The sequence below is a fragment of the Protopterus annectens genome, chromosome 4.part0, assembly GCF_019279795.1.
Source record: "Protopterus annectens isolate FY-2018-M chromosome 4.part0, PAN1.0, whole genome shotgun sequence".
Taxonomy (NCBI): Eukaryota; Metazoa; Chordata; order Ceratodontiformes; family Protopteridae; genus Protopterus; species Protopterus annectens.
Genome location: NC_056733.1, coordinates 1,214,155,572 through 1,214,169,859, shown reverse-complemented (window position 1 = coordinate 1,214,169,859; position 14,288 = coordinate 1,214,155,572). Strand labels below are relative to the sequence as shown.

Below are 14,288 nucleotides of genomic sequence, written 5' to 3'. Positions count from 1 at the left end.
ATCTTATTAAGTGTATTTGCTCCAATGAATGAAGCATACATTTCTACACATGTCAACATGTTAGAACATGTATCTTATTAAGTGTATCTACTCCAATGAATGAAGCATAAATGTTTGCATGTCAACATGTATCTTAAGTTTATCTACTCCATTGAATGAAGCATACATTTCTACACATGTCAACATGTTAGCACATGTATCTTAAGTGTATCTGCTCCAATAAATGAAGCATAAATGTCTACACATGTCAACATGTTAGAACATGTATCTTAAGTGTATCTACTCCAATGAATGAAGCATACATTTCTACACATGTCAACATGTTAGAACATGTATCTTAAGTGTATCTGATCCAATGAATGAAGCATACATTTCTACACGTCAACATGTTAAAACATGTATCTTAAGTGTATCTGATCCAATGAATGAAGCATACATTTCTACACGTCAACATGTTAGACCATGTATCTTATTAAGTGTATCTACTCCAATGAATGAAGCAGCTGAAGCTGTCTTGTCTGCAGAACTAATTCATCCTGAGAGGGTCCACATTTTTAATGTAATTTATATATTTTTTAATCTGATAAATGAACTGCTCCTAGGAAAAGGGAGATCAGGGATGGGACAGAAAATTGAAACTGACTAAAGTGGTATATTAGCCCAAAAAATGTCTGATAGAAAAGCAGCCCAAATCATTTTTCTTAGTGGTTACATCTCCCAACATCCTTAACTAAACCACTTTCAGGATTATTCCAACACAAGAGAAAAGGGAAGATTTGTTTTCCTTCCACAAATATATGCCTTCTGGGCATGCATTCAGAGTTAAGACTCAGGCAAACAAAGTTAATCCAGCCACTGTGGACAGTAGTAGCAGGTGTTAGTTCTAGGCCACTACAGGTATAATATAAATACCAGCCACTCCACGAATAAATTCATTCTGTTAAAGTAAAAATAACTTAAAGGCAAAAAAAGTATATTATATAAAATCTCAAGTCCCCAATATGGGCCTTATTACAGGGGGCTTTGTCACAGCTTATTTATTATTCAACTTCCAAGATCCCTGAAAGAAGAAGAATGGTTTATTTGCACTTAATAAAAAATACTTAGTCTTTGGAGTTAGAGCAATAAGTAAGACACTGTGGAAGGATTATTGGGGCTAAAGGTATTTTAATACTTTTCTTAGAGAGTGGTAGATATTTTCTTTCTCTGGTGCTAGGATTGGTAATCATCAGGTAGATTTAACTATTTGGATAGGAGACTTCAGGCTAAGGAGGCACTTTTTTATTTTATTATTTTTTTAATTATTTTTGTGAAGCATTGATCAGTCCTCATGCTTTTAATGTCATTGCTCTCTCTAGAAAAAAAGTAGGTTTCAGGGTGTCAATTGACTTAATTAGTTATGATTTACAGAAGCAGGAGCAGGCTGCATTCCAGTAATTATTGATATGGTCTGCAGTACTAACGTATTGGTATAGCAGATTCAAAGGAGTTGTGAAACTGACTGCAACTGGCAGTGGATTGATCTCCGATAGTGTTGAAGTCATGGATGCTATTGAGTTTCTAGTCTTGAAAGTAGAATTCTGAGATGCCAGGCATTTTTGTGACTTCAAATGTAATGCAGAGTTGTATGGGATTCTAATTTGTAAGTAATACATTAGGCTGTAATAGGGGAGCCACTAATTTTATGGAAAAGTTATTTACTCAGAACAGTGATTCTGTTTCTTCTTTGGTTGAACCACAGTTTTGGCTACGTTTGTGTGGACTGACTCGGGTACATTGGGTTAGAACTTGTATAGCATCCTCATTGTTGTGCAATCTCACAATCTCTAAGTTAGCATAACTATGTTTTTTGGGGGTGTGAGGTCTTAGCCTCCAAATGGGGGATATAGGAGCACTTGCCCCCTGCATAAAGGATGTGACACTATATTGCAGTCTTAGACTTTAGTTTAGTTTTATGCTTTTTTGTTGCTGTTTTTTTGGCGGGGGTAGGATATATGAGATGTTAAATTCAAGAGTTCATAATTTCATACATTGCATTTCTATACATCCAATTTTAATTAATTGTATATATTTAATGCCATATACTTCCTGTTACAGGTGCAGAGATGTCAAAGCAATATTCTAAATGCAGAATTTCTATATTTCCAGATGTTCAAACAGAAGTGTTCAGTAGAGTAGGAACACCATGTATAAGTATGTATCCATTTGGTGGGGGGGACTACCATACTTAATAGTAACAATGCATCACAAAGCTGGGTATTCAGACATTGCATGGGAAGTTATGAAAACAGCCAGTTTCAGTGAAATTACTTAACCTGTCCCAAAGCTGTGTGAGCATGGAATAAGTTATGTTAAGTAAGAAGTGATGATGCATTTGAAAGGCTTGCCTCTTCTCAACACACACACACACACACACACACACACACACACACACACACACACACACACACACACACACACACCATCCACGGCATGATATATATATTTTTTAAACTTCAATCTGTCCTAGACCTGGTCCTCACTAACATGACAAATGGATGCACCATCGCAACTGTCTGATCTTCTTTGAAAGTTGGGCATTGGGCTGGCAACTTGGCACCTTTAAAAATCCACTGCCAATCATTAGCAGACTGGACTTTTGCTGTGGCGACCCCCAACCAGGAAAAGCTGAAAGACATTACTTTAGATCCTGCCTGCTAAACCTGGTGGATTTCTTCAAAAATGTGGCCAGGGCAATAATGAGGGCAAATCTGTGCACACAGCATACCTCGACTTGGCAAAGGCCTTTAACACAATCCCACACTCAGGAATTACTAATAAACTTGGCAAACTGAATGTAAACCCCTTTGTTGTAAGATAGGTTGCCAACTATCTCACACACCAGTCACACACTATCAAACTGAGTGACTCCACTTCAACCAGCGGGGTGCCACAAGGGTCAGTGCCACCTGTTGTTTGGTATATACTTCTCAGAAGTTCAGGCCAAAACTAAGGGGCTGTGGCTGACCAAATTTGCAGATGACTGCAAACTGGGTGCAGTTATTGACTCCGCAAGTGATGTCAGTATACTTCAGGAGGGTCTTAGGCAGACCAACGACTGGTGTCTTATTCACGGTCTCGTACTGAATGCAAAGAAATTAATCATCATTCCCTTCGGTAAAATCAATGTCCCTTCACACTATCAAATTAACAATACCCTATGTACCTATGAAGTGGTAAAAGATCTGGGTTCACAAGTAGACTGTGACCTTAACGTTGACCACCATGTGTCTACTGTAGAAAGGAAGGCATCCTACATAGCACACTTGATTAGCAAGGGAATCATCTCTAGAGCAAAGGAGGTTATAACCCCTATGTACTCATCACTAATCATGCTCATAATTGAGTATTATGTCTCTTTCTGCATATACGGTACAAAGCTCCTGCAGCAATTGTAGAGACCTCAGAGGTTTCTAACTAAGAAGATCATGAGACTCCAGCACGTGTCATACACAGAATGACTAAAGCCCCTATCACTATACATAATATCGTATAGACTTTTTAGTGGACACTTATGCCTGGCTTACAGAGCAATCTTGGACCCAAATCTAATTAATTTGCTGCACATCCTTACATCAAACAGGACTAGAGCTACCCATTCCAGGGACCTAAATATGGCCTGCAACTTGAATAGGACATGCTGGAGGGACAGATTTGTCTTCCATTGACTGCTGCATCTTTGGAATAGGCTGCCAATTCATGTGAAGAAGAGCACCTCTATGACACTGTTCAAAAGAAAACTGAACGAGTTGATGGTGCATTGTAAAGTCTTACCAGGCATAGCGCCCACAACCCTCCTGGACATGGGGAGTCATTAATAAATACAATCCTGGGTATTGACTAGAGTATCTATGGTATTACATTGGGATGAAATGGCTAGGCTTGAAATGACCTCTGGATTGATAGTAACCTTCTGTGATCCTATGAAGTACACATTCACCAGTACAAACCAATATTAAACCTTTCAACAAAATCTACGCCAGTCAACAAGAGTACATATTCACTGGTACACATAGATATAGGTTCATAGGTAGGTACTAGGCTATCTGCCCAAAGGCATTTATAAGCCTAGCCAGAATGTGTTGGCTTTCGCCGCCCCCTTAGATTAGTTCCCTGTGTCTCTGTCCAGCCGAGCCACTGAAGTGATCCCTGGGGTAAACTTTCTTTTTCCCATCCACTCGTCAAGGTTTCTCTTGAAGAGTGTTAGTGAGGAGCTCTGCCTAATGCAGAATGGAATCTTGTTCCAGAGCATGGGAAGTCTCTGGGACCGGAATCTATCCCTCCAGCATGTCTTATTTATTGTTGTGGTGAGGTTTAGATCCCTAGAGCATGTGGCTCTAGGGGATATGGTTTTCTTTAGGTGGAGCATGTCCATCAATTCTGGGTTGGACATGGCTTGTATGTCAGGCAGAGATCACCTCTGAGTAGGCTGTATGCAACCGAGTACAGCTGGAGTTTCTTCAATCGGGCTGCATAGGGCACCTGTTTAATCAAATCATTCAACAAAAAACATCTACCCCAGTCATCAGGTACACACTCACTGGTATACATAGATATAATCAAACCATTCAACAAAAATGTGCCCCAATTAACAGGTACACATTCACTGGTATACACAGATATAATCAAACTGTTCAACAAAAAATGTACCCCAATCATCAAGAGTATGTATTCACTGGTGCACATAGATATAATCAAACCATTCAACAAAAAATGTACACCCGTTATCAGGTACACATTCACTGGTATACATAGATATAATCAAGCATTCAACAAAAAATGTACCCCAGTCAGCAGGTACACATACACTGGTATACATAGATATAATCAAACCGTTCAACAAAAACTGTATCCCAGTCTTCGAGTACGTAATCAGTGATAAACATAAATATAATCAAACTGTTCAACGCAAAATATACCCCAGTCATCAAGAGTACATATTTACTTGTACACGCAGGTATAACTATAAAGCTTTCAATAAAAAATGTACCCCAGTCATCAGAAGCATGTATTCACTGGTACACACACATATAATCAAATATTCAACAAAAAATTTATCGTAGTCATCAAGAGTATGTATTCACTGATACACACAGATATAATCATATGGTTCAGCAAAAAGTGTACCCCATTCATCAAGAGTATGCATTCTCTGGTACACATAGATATAATCAAACATTCAACAAAAAATGTACCCCAGTCATCAAGAGTACATATTCACTGGTACACACAGATATAATCAAACTGTTCAATGACAAAATGTGCCCTTGTAATCAAGAGTAAACATTCCCAGGCACATATACATATAATCAAACTGTTCAAATTTACCCCAGTCATTAAGAGTACATACTTAACAGGTACACAGAGATGTAATCAAACCATTCAACAAAAAATGTACCCCAGTCATCAGCAGTACACATAGATATCACATCACTGGTACACATAGAGAGCAGGTACTCTGTCACTTTTGACTGGCCATACTGGGTCAGGGTTATTCACTGCATTTTAGTGATGGCCATATTGTAGAAGTGAATAAAGGTTTTCATTAAAGGATGGCTTAAATAAAAATATTTTACCTTATTTTCCATTAGCCAGGGTTGAAAATGTAACCATGTTAATGCTTTCACATGGAGATGAACAAATTATATACTACATGTACTTAAAAACATATGTAATACAATATCATTTAACTAGTATCAGGTTTGTCAGAGTTTTTTTCTTTTATTGCTTAGTTTTTTTTGTTATATATGTGTGACATTCTGTATTGCTTTTAGTTATGTGCAATAGAACCATTCATACCATGATAGTATGTCGCTTGCAGTAAAAATATTAAAAACATTAAAATAAAAAAAGGAAAAAATAAAAAATAAAACTCAAACCTATCAAACCTAAAAGGAACAGAATTTAGCAAACTAGTCATTTCATTATTGCAAACGTCATCGTTATTTGCCTCATTTTAAGGATGTTTTAGAAAATAGACTGTAATGCATGAACAGCATGGACAGGAGAAATAAATCCTTTGCCACTTCATGTTTCTTTTTTTCCCCTTATTGCCACTATTAGCTGACCATTAGCTCTCTTACCTCATCACCCAATTAGTCACTTCATTACTCTGTGGCCACCAGGGGGAAGGTCAGGTCTTCTGGGGGGAGAGGCCATCATATTGCAGAGGAATAGTATTAGCCTTTAACCCCCTTTGCTGGTCCCAGGCTCGCCTTCTTAGCAGAAAGACTCTGAAAGGCAAATGTCCCACCTACATGGTAACATGCCTTCTTTATGGTTCTACCATCCAGGGGTGTGGAGTAGAACACTGCACACATCACCCCTTCTGTGGTCATACCCCCACTTATGAGCTGGTGTGCACTCTGCCATGCTCACTGGTATACACTGATAGCATGGCAACTGATGTCCCCGCCAGCCAGTCCCTCATTCTTCTTCCCTGAGTCAGACAAGTAGTCACAGCCCCTTACCTCCTTCTTTATTTATCTTTGGCTGCTCAGCTGCCAGAACAGGTAACTGAACCCTGTTCTCCTATAAAATAGGCAAGGCTTTGTCCATGTACACTATGAGGCAGATGATGTCAACTTCATGTTTTCTGTAAAATTGTGAATATTGGTGTTTAGACTCTCCTGCCTGCACTGTAATACTGTAGAGTGTTTAATTTAATTGTTAATGGCATAAATATAGTATGCATGGTATAAACAGTAGTACATTTAGTAAGTGAATGTTTCTGCTCTCAATGAACAACTTAACAAGGAAACAGTACATAAACGGGGTAGAAAATGATGTTGCATCACAAAATGTGCTTTTTCAACCTCTTCATGGCTAAGTCCATAGCATGTTTTCATTTTATTAATTTAATAGATACCTATATTACCTGCAAGAAGAGTAGGACGTGTTGAAGACAGGGAAGTCAGAACCCATTTATGACTTATGGGCATGATTTAAGTTATTGTCTAACTGCCCTATCACTGTACTGACATTTAATAGCTCCATAATACCTTTCAAAGTCAAGGTGGCACTGAGATTCTAAAACAAAACAAAGAATGTCAAGGGCAGAAGCATGCTTTACTTTGCATTATCCTTGCATATTCCAAAAAAAAAAAATAATAATAAAAAAAGACAGGCTGGTTACATGTTTAAATTCTGAAATTCATAAAGTTATCTGCTGTCTTTATGATCATAGAGACATCAACAACACACTTGATGGGTCGGAAAAAACAGCTGAAGACAGACTTGAAAGACATTACTCACCTATTGTTATGTTCTGTTATAACAGGACAGAAATGATGACCCTGTCATTACTGCGCTAGTAATTTCTCTGAAATCTGTATAAGTGCACTGCTGGCACAGAGAAGGAAGAAGACAGCAGTAAACACTGTAGAGAGAAACATGAAAAATCCATCAGCTACCTCTTATTTGTGAGAGAATCCGACAGAGTCATATTTAATGGCCCAGACAGTGCAGCTGCCAGACATTTTACATGAGTGCTGTGACTATCTTCTGCAGAGTGTGTGGGTTGTGCAGGAAAAAGGGAAGGGATCGAAAGACATGAAAATATTTAAAATTTATGTCTTTCTGTTTTAATGTACATCATGCTATAATTTTGCCACTAAAATGCTACTTTTTTGGTTAAACAAGAATGATTAAACAAGAAAAGGTTCCATTCTTGCCATATATGTTATAGCAATATGTACAGTATATAAGAACCTTATGTACTGAAGTTTATGCTGGCCATCTAAGAGAGTCACCTGATTCATCTTGTGCCCCAATAATGCATAACTGGTAACATTTCACACTTGTTTTATAGTACTATAATGAAAACAGGATAATGTACTGAGGCAGGGACATAGCAAGAATATTTTTGGAGCTGTAAGTCAGGTTTTAAAATGAAGCCAGTCTCCACCACAAGTCTAGTCCCTCCAGCACCCAACAGTGTCCCTTTTCATTATAAGAGCAAAACAAAGTCTTGAAATGAGAGGTTTAAGCAACAAAACTATTTTGTCAAGACAGGTGTTGTGAAAACAACCATGTAGCAAAAATATATAGCCAAAACTATGATAAATGCAATATTTTAATATGAATTCTAGCACCTCTCATTACATTTTTTTTTAAAGTACACACAGTATGCCTGGGTACACTGACGCATTTATGATATCATTCATCTCCCTGACATCTACTGAAGATAGTTTCTTGCAGACATATTGCTTGGAATAAGCTGCAATTTTCTGTTTTTTTTTTTCACATATGTACTTTTGCTAAATGGTCCCTTCTTTTTGGTAGATGGTCCCAGCAGCCTCATTTTAGTATTGCAGATGCATATTTCCTACTCCTTTCCTATAAGACAAAGCAGTAAAGTAAATGTTTATAATGATCTGGAGATGGTAACAGCATTTCTAGCAATGATTGTCTCAAGCTGAAACTATTCAACTATATTGGGCATGGTTAAAGTATCTTCATTGAAATGTTTTCCATTGGTTAAAGAGAAGTATCTTCTAACATTTTCTAAAACAGATTTAACTTCTTCTTGTGGCTATATGAAAAATAATTTTCCACGTTTCATCCCGTGACTTCATAGGTTAGTACTAGGCTAACTGCCTTTGTGGGTCATTTTAAGCCTAGCCAATTACCCCACATAAGAATCAAACCCTACACCTTGTATTTGTAAGGTAAACACCTTAACCATTATACCAGCCTCTCACTTTGATCACAGTATTCAGCTATTCCAACATTTGTGAACAATTTGATAGTGTCTTAGACATCTTTTTCCCTGTTCCATTTCTATAAGACCACAAAGAGGTCTGTGATGGCATTAGAGCTATGCATTTTATTTTTTGTTAGATTCCTTTTTCTTATAGCTAGATGATGATAGTAGTTAGCACTCGGGGTCTTCTGAACCTTAAAAATACTTCCAAGTGCAAATAGACACAAAGTAATTAGACTGATCACCAGTGGTTTTATACCTCAAGCCATGCAAGGATTCTGTTTAATCCATACATTAATCCACTGGGTAATAATTTGAGACCTAATGTAGACCAATTTTTTTTTAATAGCATGAAAAAGCATTTGGTCAAGTAAGCGTTCAATCTTGGTAATTTTATTTGTTTTACTTATTGCTGCCTTGAAATTTTGTTACTCTAAATGTTAGGTTGTTCAGATTGCTGGAGCAACAATTATGAAGCAATGAAAAACAGCTAATATAGGGCACTACTATTGATCGTGCTAAAATAGCAGCTCAAATTAAAGAAATAAATGTCTCCCATCATTACATTTTTTGATAATTAACCTGTTTGTAAATTGCATAATAGCTTGTTATTCAGCCACTTTCACTTTCCCCCCTCTCTCAGCCAGTCAACAAGTCGGGCCTATTGGTCATAGTCCCATGTGAAGAATTTTTCTTCAGTTCCATTATAAGAGAACCTTCTGGAACACCCATCATTGTTGTCACTGGCATCTTTGTAATAACAGCATATTATCTGAATATCTTAACCCCTTACCTTAGTAATCTACATCACCAGAAGGATCATGTATGACTCTGTCAGTTTGGGCTGTGCTCTATTGAATGCAGTCAGTCAACAAGGGCTACCATAATTGGCTCAGGTGGCCTTGCCCACTTCATCTTTGTACCAGCTCCCAGCCTTACATCTCTGTGCCCACCATCCAACAGAGAGTGAGTCATGGAGCAGGCTGACACTCCCACCATGAAGGTGACATCAATCCTCACTGTCTACACCATCAAGCATCCATTCTGCTAATTGAATCCAGCTCCCCTGGGTGGTAGTCAGGGATTTATACCTGTACATTACTGGCAAGGCAATCTTTTTTACTCACAAAACAAAATGTATATCCTTGCAAATATGTTATCTATTTGAATCTGTTAAATGGGGTAGAACACCAACCTCAGTTTCAGTTCAGAGATAAAAGTAAGGGTAACAATAACAAATTTGTAAACAATTCTGTAGTGAAAAAAAATAAACAGTATGCATTGGCAATAACAGGATATACATCAGGTATTACATACATAGTATTTACAATATAATAGATAATAAAGGTAAATTGGCACTCCGGACAATCCCCAGGTCAATGATCCTCTCAATCTGAAATGAAAAGATCACATACTACTCAGAAACTGTGGAACTATACTTGCCTGATCCTCAGTGACAACTCAGCCCCCCCTATAACAGCTTGTACCATACCCTAGCTGGAGCTCAGGGGGGGGGTGAGTATATAAGGGAGTGAAGGAGCTGAGATGGTGGAGACTTAATGACTCTCCGGTACAATAATGGATGTAGAGGTAAGGTAGAAACAGTTCATGGATGTTAGGTGATGTGAGCTAAAGAGATTCAGTTGCATTTGGCATGTATAAAAAGATGCACAGTTGTGTCTGAAATGTAGTAAGTGGCTAATTGAGATTGGTGGGATGGTCTACCAAAGTATGAGGCTAAGAACAGAAATGCCGCTGTTTGTGTATTGTAGTTTAGTCGTGGGGAATAGTAAACTGGGTCCAAGTACATTTGCCTTTTAAGATTGTAGAAACAGATTTTTCATGCTTAATTTAGCCATTCATGGGGAGAAGGCTTCATCATGAAATAGCTAAATTGAAAGGTTTGCTCTGTGCATGTCACATGCCTCTCAATTGTACAGACTTTCACAGAATGTCCACATTTTTGTGTCATACTTTTGATCTGTTCCTCATAAAATTTGTGATTTTCTGACAAATCATTTGGAAGATCTGAGTACTGAAGTCACTAAATAATGATGTATATTTGCTTTTCAGATGTCCTATCCTTTACAAAAATGCATGCTAAGACCAATCCTGTTATTCTAGCTATATTCTAAGATTATAAGAGCAATATTTAAAATTTATCCCTATTTGTGGGCCTTTGTCCCCCCATTCTGTCAGGCTTTGTCCGGACTTTCTGTGCTAAGAGGTTGAGAAGGTCCATGATGAGTAGCTATTTTGCTTTACTGATTGTTTGACCAGGATGTACTTGTCTAAGTGACTGGGTATTGAACCCTCATATTTGTTTAGGTGTGAAGAGTGTTATGTTAGTTTTTTTTGGCTATAGCTGTTAAATGAAAGCCATATTCAAGCTGTGCAAATGAGATTTATTTACCTATTGCAGATCTTGTAACAAATTAAAATGTGAGACTTTATTGGCCTAGACGAGAATTTAGTTGATTCTGTTCCTGTTTTTATGTAATTAAGTTCAGACTTTGGTCAAGCTGGACACCCAGTTATTTGAAAGAGGAAGTTGTTTCAGTACAAGTGTTGGTATATTTTTTAATATCTAAAGTACTAAGGAATTTAATTAGTTTTTGGTGTGGCACAAATAGAATAGCTTGGTTTAATTCAAAAGGAGTTATTTAATGTTTGTCCAAGAAGAGAGAGAAAGAGATGGAGATCTAACTTAAGTTAAAGGTGGGGAGAGGTGTGAGTATCTAGATCAAAACAGTATACATCATCCATATAGAATGCACTTGGTTAAGGGTGAGTTTGTTTATAAATATTTAAAATATTAGGGGAATGATGGAATCTTCTACCACACTTTGTAGGAAGGGTATCAAAGGATATGAAAGTACCAGTCTTAACTCTGTAGATGGGAGAGGGAGTTGTAGACATAGATGGCAGGATTTTGGCCAACACCTATTAAAGCAGAAGATGACTTAATAAGGATGGAATGTTCTACATGACCAAAAGTTCTTGTTAGAGCTATAGCAAAAAAATCCTATAATGGTACTGTTCATGTGTTGAATAGGATTTTATCAGTTAGTGCTGTCCAGATTGTTGTACAGGGAAAGCAGTTTGTGCTGGTCAATATATTACAATAACTGGTTGCAAGTAAGATTCTTTTTCCAGAATATTGCCGAGGTTTGAAAGACAGGATGTGGCACAGAAATCAGAGCCATTTCTTTGGTGGATGATTTGTAAGCATGGTTTTACTCTGTATTATGGTTTGGGTAATACATAGCTTATAGATATATATATAGGATGGGAATATTAATGAATTGTCTACAGCAGTATAGAAATCAGGGTATTTAGGTTTCAGACTCTGTGGAGGCATCCAGTGAACCTTTGTTCAAGTAGTGATATAATGTCATTAGATTTGATAGAGGAGTGTAAGGGGTAGACAGTGAGTACTGGATGGAGAGTGGGATTTATTGGATGTAATATGTGGAAGCGTTCTGAATTATTTTAGAAACTCTGAACATGAGAGTTGGCCTTGACCACTGGCTGGAGTTGGCAGTAGTGATGGTAGATGTGAGCTTAGAACCAGTTAAATTTTCTTTCATTCCAGAATTGTTTAGGTTTATTGATTAGGATGTTCTGCTTATAGAGCTGTATGTTAATTATATGACTTCAAACTGCTTGTTTGACTAGGTTCCAGGGTTGCATGAGTCCTTCCTCAAGTCATGGGAAAGGGTTTTGCTTCCATTTTAATGGGTTTCATCTCTGAGAGCTTGAAATATTTTTGTTTTTGTTTTTCTTTTATTTGGATAATGTTGCCATTATTGGAAAGAACATGGGTTCCCTATTGAAATGTCAGCACATGAAAAGCAAAAAAAAAAAAAAAAAAGACCAAAATCCTAGACGGGAGCATCATCATCATCATCATCATCATCCTCTTTCAGCTTTTGCTGTTGGGGGTCGCCACAGCGGATCATCTCTTTCCATTTCTTCCTATCCTCTGCATCTTGCTCTGTCACACCAACTGCCTGCATGTCCTCTCTCACCAAGTCCATAAACCTTATCTTAGGCCTTCCTCTTTTCCTCTTACCTGGCAGCTCCATCCTTAGCATCTTTTTCCCAACATACCCATCATCCCTCCTCAGCACATGTCCAAACCAATGCAATCTCGTCTCTCATGCTTTGTCTCCAAACTGTCCAACATGAGCTGACCCTCTAATATACTGATTCCTAATCCTATCCATCCTAGTCACACCGAGTGCAAATCTTAACATCTTTAACTCCACCACATCCAGCTCTGACTCTTGCCTTTTTGTCAATGCCACTGTCTCCAACCCATATAACATAGCTGGTCTCACTACCCTCTTGTAGACCTTCCCTTTCACTCTTACTGTTACCCGTCTGTCACAAATCACTCCTGACACTCTTCTCCACCCATTTCACCCTGCATGTACTCTCTTCTTCACCTCTCTTCCACATTCCAAAATCCTCCATGGGAGCGAATCATAGAAATTGTTCTTATCCATAAAACTTCCTTTTGCAGGGGGGAGGCAATCCCCCCCCCCCAAACTTATGTATACCAACTCCAAGATTGCTATACCTCTGAGAAAAGGGAATATTCTGAGAAATGGCATCTTGGACTTCATTTATGTAAGTCCGTTCTTTTGATCATTCAGTCTCTGTATTTTGGTACTTGCTCTAACTGGTCCTGACATTTCAAATAGTTACCAAGAATATGTTTTGAGTTTGAAGGAGGTTATTTATTTCTCCGGGCCAGGTTAGGCTCAAGTATGTTAAGTACATGTGACCAATATATTGTGGACAGGTAGGATGTCAAAACAGAAATAATATTTCTGGAGTGTTTCGGTCTGAATGGGATGGGTTTTGGTAGACGTTTTAATCCTATGTTATGGAATATAAAGGAGACAGGGCAATAACCACTAAAGACGAGCAGGTGGAACAGGACAGATAATGTTATTGGGATTCTTAGCTATTAGTAGATTTAAAGGGAGTGGTAACCTGATCTATTGTTAGGGTGAGCTGGCTCATGAACAAGGTGAATTACGTGAAGATCGCTAAGGAATTTTTTGGTGTAATTTGCACAGAGCCCAAGTAGGTTTTAGTCACCAAGAATTAATTGATGTTTATATTTAGAGGTTGCAGGCAATGAGTCAAATGACCAGATAGGTCGACATCTGTCTGGTCAGCAACATTTGGTCAATAGGTGAGTGAGATCAACAGTCCCCGGGTAGGGGAATATTCCTTTTCCCTGGGGATTGTGTGATTTTTGGAGTTAGTAAATATAATTAGCAAGGGGTGTGCAGGGTGCAGATGAGGATTGCCCCTTTACAAAAACAGTTGTATTTGATTTACTCCACTCTGGGGGTAATCCCCCAGCATGGGCAGAATGTATAGATGTCTGTTGTTTCAATGTAATGACAATGATACTCTGCATGTCAGCATAGCTAGTCATTCAATTAGCTGTCATAGTCCATATATATATATATATATATATATATATATATATATATATATACATATACGCACAAACACACACACA

At 37.9% G+C, this 14,288-nt stretch overlaps 1 protein-coding gene across 3 annotated transcripts in view; it reads left to right on the top strand.

The window, feature by feature from the left end:
* LOC122799824 (serine/threonine-protein kinase 32A-like) overlaps window positions 1-14,288 on the top strand; it is a 1,819,471-nt gene that overhangs the window by 65,332 nt on the left and 1,739,851 nt on the right. The window lies entirely within an intron of this gene.